Genomic DNA, 9,468 nt, shown 5'->3' with positions numbered 1-9,468 from the left:
ATACCACTTAAAATATCAAATTGCATTCACTAGCTTTTAAAATTTTATTTGGATTGCACTACGCATGATATATTGTGTTTCGATGATGCAGAGTGTAGTTAACTTTTCTTGAGGATGCAAAGTGACAAAATGGTACATTTCAAGGGTGCAAAGTGAGAGTAAGCCCCGAGCGTTACACTAGTTTTGTAAAGTAATCATTTTATTTCTAATATAATTTTATTATTAAATATATTTATATTTTACATATTTTTCGAAAAAATCGGAATGTTGCTCCTGAACCCTATATTTAGGGCCACAATTTTAAGTTTTGCCCAGGGCCCCGAAATACCCTGGACCGGCCTTGCAAATGTTTAGAATTTCATGAACGTAGATCCATTTTACAAATAAAGTATAGATGATTCAAGCAGCAACAAGATAACCCGAATTATTAGATTTTGCTAGATTAAACACATAGATTAATGCACTTTACAACATTATTTTCTCTTTGGAATTAATTCAGGCTGTCGCGATTCCCAATTCAGGCTGCCCTGTACCAACTCCCCAAAACGAATTATTGACGGAGGATTTACCGTCTCCATGACCCAACCCTTCAAAATTGAGAATGTAATTTCGGGACAAGAAAAGATAGAAAGAAGAAGAAAGAAGGGATTTTTGTGTAGTCGGCCCCCCTCTGTTCCTCAAAGAGACAACGGAAATATCGCCGGCATCGGTGAAGAAGCCCATTACAGGTATGACAACGGCGCCGGCGATGGTGATAATTTGTAGGAGTAAGGCGGGTGATTTGGAGTTGGGTTTGAGATTTAGGCTGTAAATATTAAGTTTGTAAGAGAACTTTATAAATTACTATTAGATCCAAAAAAACAAATTATTTAAAATTAAACCCAATGCACTTTTAACCGTCTACAACACATTATGTAACCTCTCCCACAACTAAATCTACGGCATAGACCCACTACCTTCTCCCACACCCGACCCCACTACAAGATCTGGTTTTTATTAGTTTTTTTTAACAAGAGTACACAATTATTAACTTAGTTATTTTTTGCAGGATCAATTTCCTATCCACTTCCCTACTATTTAGGTGGTTTTGATGTGTAAAACCGAACCGAAACAACCTGTATTCATAAATCAAAAAAAAAATAAAAAAAACAAATATATATATATATATATATATATAAAACATTAAAAGAGCAACAAGGTACACGGAGACAATAGCACAGACAATGAGAGTGGCATATTCATAAATCAAAAGATAAGACCAAATTCTAGTTTCAAAACTCCCACATCGACAAAAAAACTATACAAGAATTGATATTTATATTTTAAGACAACCAATTATATACGCCGAGCTCAGTAATGTGAGCTTGTGACCCAAATGGGGGCAATAAATTGGTTGGACTTTGGGCCTGACTGACTAGCTGGGTCACAGGTGGCTCTTTTCTGGCTTGCCCGTTCCAAGTAGAGAGCTGAGCCGTATGGCTTGAGCGTAGGCTCGGGCTGACCGGCTCCTAAAGAGGAGGGCACCGCGTCAGGCTGGCTTCACAGAGCAGCGATTACTTCCCTCTCTCTACAGTGGGAGGATTACAAGCTGGTGCTTTCTGGGCCTATTAAAGCTAGCTGGGCTTGCCTAATTGAACAATCAATTTTTTTTTTTTTAATCTTCATTGAAGATGATAATTGAAGGAACTTGAATCTCTAATTGGGAGGATTACAAGCTCGTGCTTTCTGGGCCTATTAAAGCAAGCTGGGCTTGCCTAATGGAACAATCAATTTTTTTTTAATCTTCATTGAAGATGATAATTGAAGGAACTTGAATCTCTAATTGGGTCTCTGGAGTGAGATTTAGAGACCGTTTTGCTTACTCAATCGAGCTTGCTCTAAGGCCACATGATTGTTTTTACGACTCAGTACGATCTAGTACGATGTAAACAAATTCAAAATTAAAGTACGAATCCAGTAAAAACATAGTGTACACCATCGTACACACAATCGTTTTGCTTACTCAATCGAGCTTGCTCTAAGGCCACATGATTGTTTGCTATATGATCTCAACTTGTTGCAAATAGAATGAAATTTATGTATGAAAAAATGTTGGAGTTGTTTAGGGTCCGAGAGGGTTGTACTTCTCGAATCGTAAGAGATATAATCTAGTGCGTACAATCTCCTTAAATTTCCATCTCATCCATTGATTATTTTTTGACGACTCAGTACGATCTAGTACGATGTAAAAAATTTCAAAATTAAAGTACGAATCCAGTAAAAACATAGTGTACACCATCGTACACACATCGTACTCTATATAAATTACTTAATTATCTTTATAAACTCAAATCAGTAAATTGAAATATCCATTGAAAAATATTATAGCAATCATAATTAGTTAACAAATTACACGTCTAACAAAATAAAAACCTCAATGTTCTTCCCAAACCAAAACTTCTTCGGATCAATTTTTTTTCCCAGACTAGTTCATCCTTAATTTAGGATTTCTTCGCTTTGCTTCGTGGCTCCCCACGGCTTTAAATATTTTTCGATGTCCACTAATCAAAAACCCATGTCAATTTCCTCCAAAATCCCAAATTATACCTCCTTTGCTACTCCACAACTCCATTCTTCAAACCCTTCAAAACCCCATCTAAAAAGTAACGAAAATTTGTGAGTTTCCATTTTGTGATTTTGTAGGAGTTGGTTTTATTGGGAAGGAGTATTTGCAGAGGTGGGTTTTATTGGGAAAGAGTATTTGCAGAGGTGGGAGAGAGCAGATGTGTGATTGTTCTAAAGTTCGAAATTGTTTTCTGATTGGGGTTTTGAATATTTGTTTCTCGTGGTGAAATGGTTGCATCTTGTACACACACGCACACTCCTCATTTACGGTCTTGAATAATGTATATTATTTGAGGAATTACAGTGTTCCTCGATTGTTAGCATCCTATTTTTCCGAGGAATTGCACTTGGTGTACCGGCAACTTACCAAACCATTATTCTACACACTAAAGGCACCGAGGAGCTGAAAAAATATGGTTATCTTTTTAAAATCCTTGATGGGCGTATAGTCATAGTAAATTTAGTGGAAGGTCTTAAACAATGCACTAGTGCTGGTGACGAATTTAAGGTGATGTACTTGGCATTACTATTTGGCACGATTTTATTTCCATGTATTGAAGACAACTTGCCGGTACATTATCTGAATCCACTGGCTGTCATAGAGAAAATTAAAGCGTTGAATTGGGCCGGTCTCATCCGAACAACTCTAAGTGAAGGAATCAGAAAGTAGAAGAATACAGAACATGCATATATAGGTGGATCTTTGGTTTTTCTTCAGGTACAAATTAATCAAGATTTAATCAAGGATATACAGTACAATAATTTCATTTGGGACACTCGTTGCATCGAAATAATAATTTTTTTTTGTCATTTAGAGGTGTTCTTCTTTGCGGTCGTATGCCCACCCGGTTCACGTTATGTTTTCAATTTAGCATTTCAAAGGACTTTCATAACGTTTTAAACGAAACAAAGGGTTAATTCGTTGATTGATGATATACACAAAAATGTTCCATAATGGAATGCCATGGTAGCTTATTTAACATATTTTTCTACCTGTTGAATTTATTATTGAAAAAAAATATTTACGCTTCGTGTTCGAACTTTTATATAGGAATGCTACTTTAATTTGAATTAAATCTCCACGCTGAACCCCGTGGATGAGATAAAAGTGAGAAACGAAGATATTGATACAAATGAGAATGGATTGAATGACATACATGATGTGAGGGGTGAAGAGTTCAGGGATTTCAATGTTGATTTAAATGTGTTAGGTGATGATCGTGTACATGGAGATTCACCCAGTGATCGAGAAAAATCGATGAACAACCAAGGTGATACAGGGGTATTGAAAGAGGATATGGTCTGTGTTGAGTCTAGATTTTGCACTCAATACGTTTACTTTTCGTGGATCTTTTGTTTAAATTTAATTATATTTTTGCTAAAATAGATTGATTTTGTGTTTTATAGGTGAAAAAAGAGAATTAAGTGTCCACGAAGGAAAAATGATCAAAAAGAAAGAAAAAAGTTGCAAATAAGAAAATAAATCAAATTGGAAGAAGGAATCTCGCCACAGCATTGGCAGTGTCCACCATTTCGAGTATATCTCTCTCATAAGAACTCTGAATCAGCTGATTTTGGCGGCACTGGAAAGCTAATTTCAAAGGCTACAATTCTTATTTCACGTAACATTCCAAAATTCGGACTCCACATGGCAAATATCGAAGAACAAATCCTGATGGGGGAAAGTGGCGGAAATTGATTCCTATTAGGTTTCCACTACTTCCTTATCAAAAAAAGCCTATAAAAGCAACAAGTCTCTACACCAGAAGCACGGAATTTTACACCACAAAACGCGAAGAACGAAGATCAATGAAGACTCTAGCATAGTTTTTCTTATTTTATTTTAATTATTCTATTTTATTTATCATAAGAATTACGAGTAGCTAAGTTTTTAATCTAGGATTTTGTTGGAACCCTATGTGGTTATTCGAAGCTAATTTTCTAATATTATGCAAGTTTAATTCCATGATTATTTCTTCTATCTGATCTTATTTAGTGCATGAATCTATCTAATTTATGTTGCTATGCATTATTGTTAGAATTGAATCGACAAATCGTTTTAATAATTAGAATAGGGATAGAAGAGCCTTCGAGTAGTTTTCACCGGATAAGTGTGTCAATTGCATGTATTATCGTAGACATACAGATAATACCTTAGGTAGCCATTTACGAGATTTTTTATTTAATGCTTTATTCATTATTGGTTTGCATTGACATATAGTGAACCGTTTATGAGTAATAGACTCATTATTGGTATTGTACCGATTGCTTAATAACAAAGAAGGGTACCAACTAAGGTGGATGTGGACACTGGCATATCGCAACCCTGTCCATGCATTGGTTGAATGAAATGTAGTAAAAAAATGGATGGATGTGCAATATTCAAGATTTTGGATTGGACATAATAGTTCCGAAGAAGAAAAGTCTGGCTGAAGACTAAAAACATAGCGGTTCTCGAGAGGCAATCCGAGCATTTATCGATTTTCGTATTTTTCGTTATTTTTATTTTTCTTAGAATTTCAACATGCACAAACTAATAAGTTAATCTTGTTCCAACTTTTTATAGGAGGAGAACATGCTCTTGTCATAGCCAATGTGACGTGTAGCTCCGGTGTCTACCCACCATCCTCGAGTATCGTTCATTAGGTAGGCCTCCGTTACAACTGCCGAAAAGTGCATGTTGTTGTTCTCGGAAGCGGCTAAGTCAATGGTCACATTCGCTTCATTTTTATTATTTTCTTTGCGATGGCGAAAATCCTTTGCAAGGTGTCCATTATTTCCACAAACGAAGCACGCTCCGGTGAACCTCTTAATTTACTTGTTGTTTGGTCCTTTGTTAAATGTAGGACCCTTCCACTTGTTGCTCTACTTCGAGCTCTCCACTACGTGTGCCTTAGCCACGTATTGACCACCCTTGTCGGTAATTTTATTATCCTCCTCGGTCTTGAGCCTTGCTATGAGTTCCTCGATCGTCCACTACGTGTGCCTTAGCCACGTAGTGTTTGAACTCCGTCCAACTCGGTGGAAGCTTTCCAATTATGGAATCCACTTGATAGGATTCACTTACCTCATGACCCTAGGCGAGAATATCGTAAATCATGAGTTGAAGTTCATTCACTTGCTCACTCACAGTTTTGCTATCGACCATTCGATAAAATTGGAATTTGTCCACTATAAATTTCCTATAACCCGCATCTTCAGACTTGTATTTCTTGGACAAACTATCCCATAAAAGTTTGGCAGTCTTTATAGGACTGTAAACTTTGTACAACGGTTTGTCCAAGCAATTCAAGATGTAGTTACGGCATAGGAAATCAGAGTGACTCCACGCATCAATGTGTAGGAAGACTTCCTTATTATTTTCGGGAGTTTCTCCTTCCTTCGCCTTAGGTGCCTCCTCGTTGAGAAACTTAGCCAAATTCATCGTAGTAAGATAAAAGAACATTTTTTTCTTCCAAGTAGCAAAGTCCGTGCCCGTGAACTTGTTTGGTTTTTCGGCCGCGCCGACAACCTTAGGAGCGGCATCATTGATTGAAGCCATCTACACAAATTTATTCAAGCAACGGTTTAAAATAGAAGAATTTAAAATATATGAAAATTTAAAATTCTATACTTACTGTCTCAGTACCGAAAACAAACTTTATTCTAATGTTGAAACAAATAATAAATATTTAATTCGAAATTAGGTACTCAGGATTGTTTAAATTGTTTTAGACGAAACAGTAAATGAATACATTATTTTTATCAAGTCAACAAAATATAAAAGCAATATATTAATATAAAAATGAATACTTACTTGTTAGTCGAAAACAGGAATTGTGAAAAACACAAAGAACGATCGAGGCTTGCTAAAGCAATTCCCTTAAGACAATATTTCCGGGTAGTCAATGGTGCACAGTCTCTTCCGGTAGTGTCCCAAGGTACAACGATCGGATGTCAAATATTTTCACGAATATTCGACCCACGGCGAACTTGAACAACGAACGAAACTTCGACGAAGGGAAAGAAGAATTTGAAGAACTATCTCCTAATTGCCGATTATATTCCGTACAGAATTGGCCAGATTCTGCCTTTATTTATAGGCGGTACATATCCTTTCATAGAGGGTTGCAGTGGTTGGAAGAAGAAACAGTAAGTTGTGTCTGTTCTTTTCACCGAGTTCAAGCGTAGGAAAATTAATTGGTCACTATGCTGCACGGACACGGATACGTGGACACGGCGATACACGGATACAGACACGGTGATAGGCATTTCCGAAAAACTAGGATACGGACACGCGGGGGATACGCGTAAATATAAAAAACATAGGGGTATATTTATAAATAATAAAAATATATGGGTACATTTATAAATTATAAAAAATATGTATAAGTCGGTCATCGCATAAGAGAACCGCTCGCCCTTGTTGCTCGTGTTCTTGGTCGCCATCGCATGCCAGACTTTTAGAGTTTTGAGTGGACTCACAAACAAAACAGAGGAAATGTGTACTACAGAGAAAAGAAAATGCACATTTTTTTATTATGGCTCTCTCTTAAAATGTAAGAGAAGTGTCCCGACTTTTTTAAAATTGTGGATACCGCCCGACACGGGTGTCCTACTTTTAGCAAAATTACGACACGGCCCAACACGGGTGTTTGAGAAGTGTCCGAGTGTTTCCGAGTATCCAGGTGTCGGATGGGGGACTCTTTACCTTCTAGAAGTGTCCGTGCAGCATATATTGGTCATGGTCCAATTAATTAATTAATTTGGTTTGGGACAAATATTTTATTATTTGGATTTTGGGTCAAATAATTTGACTAACTACTAAATGTCCCCAAAAGTAATATTTGTGGACAGCTAAACCCAAACTAGTCATATCACTCGATCACATCGAACGCACATCTTTTGAAATTTAAACATTTTCTGAAGACAATTTTAATTCACTTTAAATCTTTTCATAATTTAATTAATATTACTCAATATTAATTATTGGAAATCATGAAAATTCCAACACATCTTTTGTTTAATTTAATTATATTTGTGCTTCAATAGATTGATTTTTTGTTTTATACGTGAAAAAAAAGAATTAAGTGCCTATGAAGGAAAAATGATCAATAAGAAAGAAAAAAGTTGCAAATAAGGAAATAAATCAAATTGGAAGAAGGATTTTCGCCACAGCTTTGGCAGTGTCCACCACTAATTTTTCTTCTTCTTTCCTTTAAAAAAAATATTAAAATAAAATAAAATAAAAAAGTGCAAGGGATTAGGGGTGAGCATTCATATCGGGTTATTCGGGTTGTGACCCGACCCGATGGAATTTACCTAACCGGATCGGATAATATTTGAATTAACCAGGTTTTATCGGGTTCGGGTACATACATTGGGTCGGATTGGAGTAGTAGCATTCCTATCTGGATACCAGATCGTTTACATGGTTAACAAAAAAAAAAGAAAAAAAAAAAAACACCTATTGAACACACTTGCACCCAAGCCCAGGCCAAGCCCAACTTATATTTGTTAAAAAGACATATCAGAAGCTCAATCTTATATTTGTAAAAAAAGACAAATAAGAAGCCCAACTTATATTTATATAGAAAAAAGGTAAAACAAAAAATACAAAAAAAAAAAAAAAAAAAAAAAAATTCTTTTCAAATGGAGTGTTAATTGTGGCTCTATTTTAAATTAAAATTTAGGGTTAAATACAATAACACCCCTGTACTATGGACTTTGTATCATTTACCCCACTGTACTACACATAAATACAAAAACCCCCCACACATTGCGTTTTTTCTAGAATATGACGAAAATACCCCTACTCAATCATATATATATATATATATATATATATATATATATATATATATATATATATATATATATATATAGTTTGAGCCATTTTCCACTATATATTATACCATTTTCAGTCAACTTTACGTTGAAAATTTTGGTATTTATACTTTTTTCTCCAAAACATCTAATTGCTTACATTTTTTTTTATTTTCTAAATAAAACCTTTTATTTTTGTCATTTTGAGTTTCTTCATTTTTTTTTCTTAAATGTCTTCCGGTAGGTCAAACATCCTAAGATTACAAACATCTTTACAATCCTATTATTGTTGAAAATTTGAACTGCCGGAAGACATTTAAGAAAAAAAAGAAGAAATTCAAAAGGACAAAAATAAAAGGTTTTTATTCAGAAAATTAAAAAAAAAATCTAAGTAATTAAATGTTTTGAAGGAAAAAAAAAAAAAAAAAATCCCCAAGTAAAATTGACCGAAAAGGTTAAAAAATATAGTGGAAAATGGCTCAAACAAACGCTTATATTTATAGGTTTAGCAGGGGTATTTTCATCAGATTTTGGAAAAAATATAATAGCAGGGGGGTTTTTGTATTTATGTGTAGTACAGAGGGGTAAATGATACAAAGTCCATAGTACAAGGGTGTTTTTGTATTTAACCCTAAAATTTATGATTTGCTTATGTTTGTTCTGTGTTGTAGAGTCAGAAGTGTGAAGTATGTGATTTGAAATGTCGAATTGAAAGTATTAAAAAAAGATAAAGCAAAACCCGAACCCGAACCCGAATTAACCAGGTACCGAGTTATGTCGGGTAGGGTTCGGTAATAATTTTTATGCCAAAAACCCGAAAACCCCGACCCGATCCACATGCCCACCCATACATGGAATCCCCACATTCTTTGTCTTTGGAAATTATAGAGATCTATATATAAAAGAAAGATATTTTGAACTATGGGAGAATGAGGGATAACCCCTTAGTTATGAAAATATATATGGGGAGGTCCAATGTTTTTTTTTTTGTTCTAGTCAAAAACCCAAATTCAAATCTTAATTTGACAGACCCCCTAGACAACATAAAATACCTATTTT

At 35.1% G+C, this 9,468-nt stretch overlaps 1 non-coding gene across 1 annotated transcript; it reads left to right on the top strand.

Annotated features, from left to right (window-relative positions):
* Positions 1-1,343: 1,343 nt before the first annotated feature.
* LOC148771727 (signal recognition particle RNA) lies at positions 1,344-1,647 on the top strand. Its single transcript, XR_016030597.1, has one exon.
* Positions 1,648-9,468: the final 7,821 nt, after the last annotated feature.

This window comes from Erythranthe guttata, chromosome 3 (assembly GCF_056151865.1).
Source record: "Erythranthe guttata isolate IM_541 chromosome 3, IM_541, whole genome shotgun sequence".
Lineage (NCBI taxonomy): Eukaryota > Viridiplantae > Streptophyta > Magnoliopsida > Lamiales > Phrymaceae > Erythranthe > Erythranthe guttata.
The sequence above is the reverse complement of the archived record's forward strand: the minus strand, read 5'-3'. Positions and strand labels throughout refer to the sequence as shown.